This window comes from Mus pahari, chromosome 8 (genome assembly GCF_900095145.1).
Source record: "Mus pahari chromosome 8, PAHARI_EIJ_v1.1, whole genome shotgun sequence".
NCBI lineage: Eukaryota > Metazoa > Chordata > Mammalia > Rodentia > Muridae > Mus > Mus pahari.
The window spans coordinates 11471098-11479589 of record NC_034597.1 but is presented as its reverse complement, the minus strand read 5'-3'; positions in this window follow the sequence as shown (position 1 = coordinate 11479589).

The window sequence follows — 8492 nt, the reverse complement described above, 5'->3', positions numbered from 1 at the left end:
TTTGTCTTACTGAGTGGCCAAACAGAACCCAGTATGGTGGCCCACTCAGAAAGCAGAAGCAGAGGCAGGTAGAGCTAGGAGTTCGAGGCCAACCTAGTAAACAGGTACAGAGTGAGTTCCAGAAAAAAAAAGGCTACACAAAAAAAAAAAAAAAAAAAAAAAAAAAAAAAAAAAAAGGACAAATCAAACTAAAGAAAACAGACAAAACAAGTGTCATGAAGGAAGTGTTGGCAAACGACTGTGGCCACTACTTGTTAGCAACCCTCAGAGACCAAAACACTAGGCTCCAGCTTCCTGCACACTTTCCTTTCTAGCCACACTCCCTGGCTCACACCCTTAGTACCCTTAGTGGCTCGTGTCTAAATTTTTACCACACCCACTGCTATGATCACCCTCCCACTCTCTTTTTTCTTTTTCTCTTCTTTTCTTTTTATTTATTTATTATTTATTTATTGAGAGACAGGGTTTCTCTGTGTAGCCCTGGCTGTCCTGGAACTCACTCTGTAGAACAGGCTGGCCTCAAACTCAGAAATCTACCTGCCTCTGCCTCCCAAACGCTGGGATTAAAGACATGTGCCACCACTGCCCAGCTACATCCTCCCACTTTCTGCAATGGCATCCAAGTGGTCTGTAATCAGGCTCCTTCAGTTACACGTGGCAGGATCGCCACAACTGCCTAAGAGGAGCCCAGAAGCAGATCCACTGTACACCCAGCTGGCTCCTCGTGCACGGTTGAGTCCTTTATGTGCCCTGTCTGCCTCTGTGCTTCCCTTTGCAGCATCAGGATACTGTCAGCTCTGACCAGCCAGCAATTACAGAAAAAAGGCAATGACAGTCCCATTGCCTGGCAATGTCTCTGGACCATGGCCTCACAAGCTAGGTTTGGGGTAGAGTTATTATGGTCACATGGGCAGAACAGGCATCCCAAGGAAACAGAATTTCTTGCCAGACTGACTGATATGGCCAGGTGTAGAACCCCATGATGCTCTGCTTCAAGGTACTCCATCAGCCACACACATCCTTCTTCAAGGCTCTAGAGCTTCTGGCCCTGCCTTGCCGATCTTCCTGATTCACCAGGGTTCTCTTCCCCTTCACTGCCCTGTGACTCTCAGCTTCCTAAGCCCTTGCTTATGGGCTAACCCCCTCAGGATGATCATGACCTGTGATGGGAAAAATAACCGATATAAAACAACTCTTCCGGGCAACTTCATCTTGCTCCTCTTTGGAGGTCGGTCGGAAGTCCATACTGCCTTTGACTTTGCTCTTCACCGCCAAACAGCTGGTATTTTGCAGTATCTGAGGTGCTGCGTCAGAGTCAACAGCATGGAACTTGCGGGTTAACCGAGGAAATAACAGTCACTTGCCAGTTACCAGGAGCAAGGGGAGCTGGAAGGAAAGCAGAGGTGGATTCTGGACCAGAGGGTGATGCTGACGTTAATAGCCTACCATATGAGAGAACCTTGTCTCTCTGGGAGTCGGGAACACCCCTTGTGGAAACCTCCCTTTACTCCTTCTCCATCCTTAAGGCTGCTGAGGATGAAGTTCTCCGCACAGAGCAATGGTCCAAAGCAGAGAGGAGGCTCTTAGCCTCCTCTCCTGACCTGGGTGAGTGAGATCCAGGCTCTCATGCCATGGCCTGGGCATTCTGTCAGTCCTTGACTCAGCAATAATACTTAAGGGCCTGAGGCCTTCTGCAGCGTCAGTGACCAGAGACTCTACACAGCTTAGGCGTGAGGAAGGGGCCTCCTCTATCGCTGAGATCACTGGCTAATTGCCCTGTATTCTGCCTATCTGTGACTGCTCACCGTTTGCTATAAACTAACTAGATTTTAGTAATATTAAAATTTCAGCTCCTCACATAAGCTAGTCACATGTTAAGTGCCCAATAGCCACACTCAGCCAGCACTACTATAGTGAATGGCACAGACACAGGATATTTCTGTCAAAGCAGAGAGTCTTGTCATATGCTATTCTATAGCAATGGTAGCTTGCTTTCCAACCCCAAATGACTGACTGAGCATACTTTATCCCTGTACTCAAAATTTGACAATGTATTTAAAAATAAGAAGATAAAATCAATAATCATTCTTAGGTAGAAACTATGATTATTAGAAAATAATCTTCATCTTTATTGAACATGTCATGATTTTCTTCCTTGTCCTTAGTCCCTAAATAATACAGTACAGTGACTCTTTACCTACAATTAACATGAGGTTAGGTGTTATAGGTGTCCCCCAAGGAACAACTATACTGTAATAATCCATAATTGGCCTACTTGGCCAGAGGTCATGGCAATAGTAAAGTACAATGATAGTAGCCATGACAACAGCAATCGCAGTAACACATTACGCACTTAACTGAACATCGGGCTTGAGTCCCAGTATTTTGTGTATAATATGCCGGTCAATTCCCACAATAATTCAAAGCGCATCATCTGTCTCCTGAAGCAGATACCTTTTGTGCCTCCTAATACATGCGTGACCCACTTCTGACTTCAGAAGCAGCTCAGCAGGCTATGGCTTCCCAGAGGACACTGGTGCCCTCCCTGTCCCCTCTACCCCTCCTCTGGCTCCCTCCCTCCTCCCCGAGGCAGCTCTCAGCCAATGAGAGAGGAAGAGTCTGGGACAATGTCTGATGCTCTACCCTCCAAAGGGATCTTTCTGGGTACAGTTTCTACAGTTGACCTGAGAGTTCCTAACTGGCTTGTCCCAGTCATCTCCAATAGTAACCAGCTCAATAACGCCCTTCACTGACTTCTGCTCCTTCAATCTGCCTCCTTTTCTCATTAAAGCTTTTAAATTTTATTTCTGTTTTTAACTATGTATGTATGTATGTATGTATGTATATGTATATGTATATGTATATGTATATGTATATGTATATGTATATGTATATGTATATGTATATGTATATGTATATGTATATATGCAGATGCTCCTAGAGTCCCCTTTGGGGTGTTGGATACCCTGGAGCTGGAGTTACAGACAGTTGTGAGCTGTCTAACATAGGTGCTGGGAATCGAACCTGCGACCTCTGTAGGAGAATAGTGTTCCTGATGACTGAGAACACCCCTCCAGCCCCATGTCTCCTTTCCTCTTACTACATTTTTGCCTGCTGTGGTCATTCTCAGCACTTCCTCCCACTAAACTCTCTACGGTCAACCCACTGACCCAGGCCTTGACCTAGCAAGAACCCAAACAAATTCATCCTGTTTTTGTAGATAAAGAATGTGAGGTTTCAAAAGATTGGCATTCTCCCAAATAGCAGATGAGCAATGCCTATGTAGGTTCATCTTGATTTCAAAGACTTTGTTCTTAATTAATGTCCTGGAGTGTAAATTGGGATACAAGCTCAAAAGGGGAGGGTTTCCAGGGGAGTTCTGACTGTGTGGTTGTAAGATACCCAGTTTGTGAACATCAAGCCTCCTGATTACCTCTCTGACATGAAGACTTCAGTGTTGTAAGTCAGGATTTAACCCCTTCTTCACTGGTGCCTCGGCAGTGTCAGCTGAAGCTGTCAGGCTTATCTTGCCCAGAGAGTACTTCTTGGCATCACAGAGCCTGTACAAGGAGAATCAATATTGATTACATCAAAGATGGTCCAAAGTGTGATTATTTCTTTAAGACTTTCAGGAGGGGAGAAAGAAATCTTCCTTTTCCAACTGCTGTTCTAACAGATGCTGTGTCAACTAAACCCAGGAACTGTCTGTCAGTGGGTCAGAAACAGAGACATCCCAGTGGCAATGGAGGCTTCTGGGGCTTTTTCCCCTCCTGCCATGATTTGAGCAAAGTTTAGGAAGAAAAGCAAGACCAGCCAGTATCCTTACCCATGTAGCTGTATTCCTCATCAGAGCCTCAGAGAAGGATAAGACAAAGATGCTCATTTCAGCCCCAGTTCCCATCCCCTTTCGGTTCAAATGCCAAGAACACATGCATGAAAGCCCACACAAACTTGGATCTGAATCACACAGCACAGAACAACAGATGCTGTTGCACATACGTGCATCCCTCCACATGCGCACATATAAGGGAAAGCTGTCCCAGAAGGCTTGCGAAAGCAAACCAGCATTCTCAGATGGGGACTATCACAGTGTACCGGCACATCCCACCACCAAAATGTCACTGGCCCCAACTGTAGGTGATCTGTGTTTATTTTATAATGGCCGTTCTCACGTTCTGGAGTGCTCCAGAAGCTCCATCGGGTCCTCGAGGCCCTTCCAGGGGATCTCCAAGGTGGAGGCTGAGTTAGTAGTAACCCTGGAGTATTGCTTTTCTTGTCATAACCTCACAGAGTGAGAAGTCTGAGGAGCTACAGGGTAGTAATGTCACAAAAGACCGAATGCAGGGCTCAATATGAGACTCTAGCTTCCTTCTAATAAACCACACATCAAAAAGACCTGCAAAAATTATGAAATGAGGTCCATCCTATTAACGTAGCTTTGTCCTAGAAAATGCAATTTTTCATTAAAAAAAACATGCTAACATGAAATGATTTGCAGTTGTTATTTCAACGAATTAACATGTATAATTTATGTTCAGTTGTTGTTTGTATGTTTTTAAGTCTCACCTTGCAGCTAAGACTGACTTCACGATCATGGCTATCCACTCACCTCAGCTAAGGGTTTGCACTACAGGTGTGAGTCTGGTAAATAATATATTTCAAAATATATTGGTTTAGTCTCTCATTTGGTGAGTGGTGACAGGTACAACTCAAATAAGCCAAAGCCCTAATCATTGGAGGAGATTACTGGTGGACAGAAATTTAAAAATATGAAGGAAGCTTTTTAGGAGAGCTGCTTTGCTATTCAGGGACTGTGTTCTCATCTAGCTCTCTTTCGTGGGTGAAAATTTAAGCATCATTCAAAGTACGTGAACTGTTGAGAGGAAGAGTCACAGGCAGATGTCAGTAGAAAGAGAAGATTTAAAAAAACAAAAAACAAAACAAAACAAAAAACCCCAAACCAGAATGTGGTGGTTTGAATATGTATGGCCTCCATAGGCCGATGTGTTTTAAGGCTGGGCCCACAGGGAGTGGCACTTTTAGGAGGTGTGGCCTTGTTACAGTAGGTGTGGCTTTGTTGGAGGAAGTGTGTCCCTGTGGAGGTGGGCTTTAAGGTTTTCTATGCTCAATCTATGCCCAGTCTGGCACAGAGTCCCCATCTGCATCGTGAAGATGAAGATGTAGGACCCTCAGCTCCTTTTCCAGCACCATGTCTTCCTGGATGCTGCCATGCTTCCTGCCATGATAATGGACTAAATCTCTGACCTTGTAAGCCAGTCCAGATTAAGTGTTTTCCTTTATAAGATGGTGTCACTTCACAGTAACAAAACCCTAAGACAGTAATTGGGATCAGGAACTAGGGTATGGCTGTGATAGGCCTGGCCCTGCCTTTGGAGGAGTGTGAATTTTGCAGTTTTGGATTTGGAAAGCAGTGGAATATTTTAAGCCCTGCCTAATAGGTCATACCAGTAGAAACATGGAAGAAACTGCTGCGGAGGGTGATTTGAACTGTGGGGACCTGGCTCAAGGTGTTTCAGAGGTGAAGAATTTTAGAATGTTGCCTAGAGATTATTCTTGTGATATTTTGGTCGAAGATGTAATTGAATGAAGTGGTTGTGTTCCAGCCCCTGGAATTTGGCAGAATTTGGCAGCTTCAGCCATGTGGTTCTTGCTTGAGAGTCAAGGATAGAAGAAAGGGGTTATGGAATCCCCTTCTGAAACTAAGGAGAGTCACCAAGGCCCGGCCTGTGGCAGAGTTATCCCTGTATGGAGTGAAGCTGTGATGATGACTAAGGGAGAAAGGGGGAAATATGTTGGACTGTCTTCTAGGATGCTGTTAAAGACTTTCTAGGAAAACATTTCTGATTTCAAGTTCATAATTAAACTGGAAATTAAGGGATAATTTCTGTGAAAAAAAAAATACCCAAAATCATGGCTGACATAAGAGTTGAAAGAACACATATCAAAGATTTTGTTTAACTCATTATTAATAAGTAAATTAAGCAGATGTCATAATGAGCTCAAAATGGAAGTTAGAGGCAGAGACATTTATAGATTTGGAATACTGATGAATCTGCAGAGGGAAGCAAAACTGGTTTTGTTCATCAGGCGAGCTTCTTCAGGCAGAATTCAGTTGTACAGCTCAAGTAAGAGCCATTTCACCTTGTTATCAGTGGCCTACGTCAGAGGCTAGCAAAGAGCTTAAGGGCAAGCAAGGGTACAGAGCTCCTATAGTAAGAACTAAGCAGTCTGGGAGCCATGTATGCACAGCCCATGGCCCCGTGGGTCACAAGCAGCCAAGGAGAGTGACGAATAAGGCTCAACACAAAATGACAAAACAATAAACTCACTTTAAGCCTTATAAGGATGTCTATGATTTGCCCATTTATCTGTAACCAGACTGCATAGTTCTGTGTGATGTTTCTAATTGACATGGGGGGGTGTCACCATCAAAAGGTTAGGCACTCCTGCCTAGCCCATTTTGTACTAAAACCTAGGATTTCCCCTCCAGCTATAAACCAGAGGTGACGCAGAGGGGCTGGTATACATTTGATCTTAAGATCTTCTAGTTTCATTCTAATCCATAACCCCTATCCTGGTTCTTATACACGGGCATTTTGGGGGGTATCCCTCTATCTCTTGATACTAAAAATTAGCATGGATTAAGTACCTACTTGAAGACTTTAATATGAAATACCCCAACAGGCTCATGGTTGAACAGTTGGTCCCTAGTTAGCAACACCATTTTGGAAGGCTGTGGAACCTTTGGCGGGCCCGGGAAGTAGGTCTTTTGAAGGCTATACCTGTTTCTGCCTAGACTGGCTTTCTGCTTCCTGTCCACCAAGAAGCAAGAAACTGCCCGAGACATGCTTCCCCTAGCTGGCTACAGAACCAACCCAGCATATTGTGGGCTCAATTTTCTGCAGTCAGGAGCAGAAATAGGTCCTTCCTGTTTTCCACTGTTTCTGTCAGGTCCTCTGCCAGGGTGAACATTTCTAATGTATCTGTATTCCTCCGTAGAGCCCCAGTGGGTAATATTCCCTTTCAGTGTGATAGACAAGCTAGAGAGGTTGAGTCACTTGTACAAAAACCTCCATTGCCTCAAACAGCATCTTCTCTTCCTCCCTTAGTTCTGAACCAGGACAGCAGAGGGCATGCTACATCCTGAGTGCATCCTTCAGTAGATATTCATGCCAGAGGAGCCGTTATCTCTGCTTACTCTGAGAATCACGTTTCTATTCATCCCGACCTGGGTCCCAGTTTTCATGTACTCATATATTATACACACGAGTGCTTTGCCTGCATGTATGAATACGAATCATGTGTGTGCAGTGTTTGCAGAGGCCAGAAAAGGGTGTCAGATCTCCCTGGACCTGGAGTTACAAAGGGTTGGGGGGCCGTCACATGGGTGCTGGGAGCTGAACCCTAGATCTTCTGCAGAAGCACTGAGTCATCTCTCCGTCCCTCAATCCCAGTTTTTAAAAGCTGTCTCTGCTCAGCCAATACACAGTGGCACCTTAAAGAGATTTTTTTTTTCTTCTTTTTGATAGTTTGTTTTGTTCGTTGAGACATAGTCTTGTTGTGGATAGTCCTGGGGCTAATTATATTTAATGTTAATTCTGTTCTCCTGTGAGTGGCTGCAAACAAGGAATGAGTCAGCACTCAGGTGATTTCCTGTAAACCTGCTTCTCACCTTAATTTGTAAAATAAAGGAGAGCTGATGATTGGGCAGATAAAAGGGAAGGTGGAGCAGAAGGTAGGGGGAGAAGAGGAGAAGATGGAAGAGGGAGAGGATGCAGAGGAGGAAGACAAAGAAAAGCAGAGCAGAAGCACATGGCCTGGAGAAACCACAAGTTCTAAAGGGTCTCATAAGCTGGAGAAGATGGTAGTGTAGCCGTAGATCTGCCCAACCTAGGCGCATGACATGTTTTTATATTGAGTTGTGTTTTCATTGCCGGGGCATATTTGGGAGTAGATTTACCACAACATAGTCTCTCCACACAGTCCTAACTTTCCTGGAACTTACAATGTAGACCAGGCTGGCCTCTAACTCACAGAGATCTATCTGCCTCTCTTTCTGGAGTGCTCAAAGAAATGTGGTGGTGGCGGGGTTGTTTGTTTGATTAATTTTTGTTTGTTTGTTTTTAATTTTCTTGTTTGGGGTTTTGTGTGTTTGTTTTTGAGGTGACTATCTCTACGTGGGCCCAGGAAGAAAATATTTATACAAGTATCCCTGAAGAGAAACACAGACACTGCAGATGAAATTCGAAGGCTGGGCTAAGTGTTGGTTTGGATCAGGCGTTAACAAACCAAAGCCATAGCCAAGTTCACCTGCTGTTTGTAGAATGCAAGCTAAGAATGCTTTTACTTTAATGATTAAAATTCTCAAAAGAGCAGGGCAGAGGTGGTACACGCCTTTAATTCCAGCACCCAAGCGGGCAGAGGTACACAGATCTCTGAGTTTGAGGCCAGCCTGGTCTACAGAGTAAGTT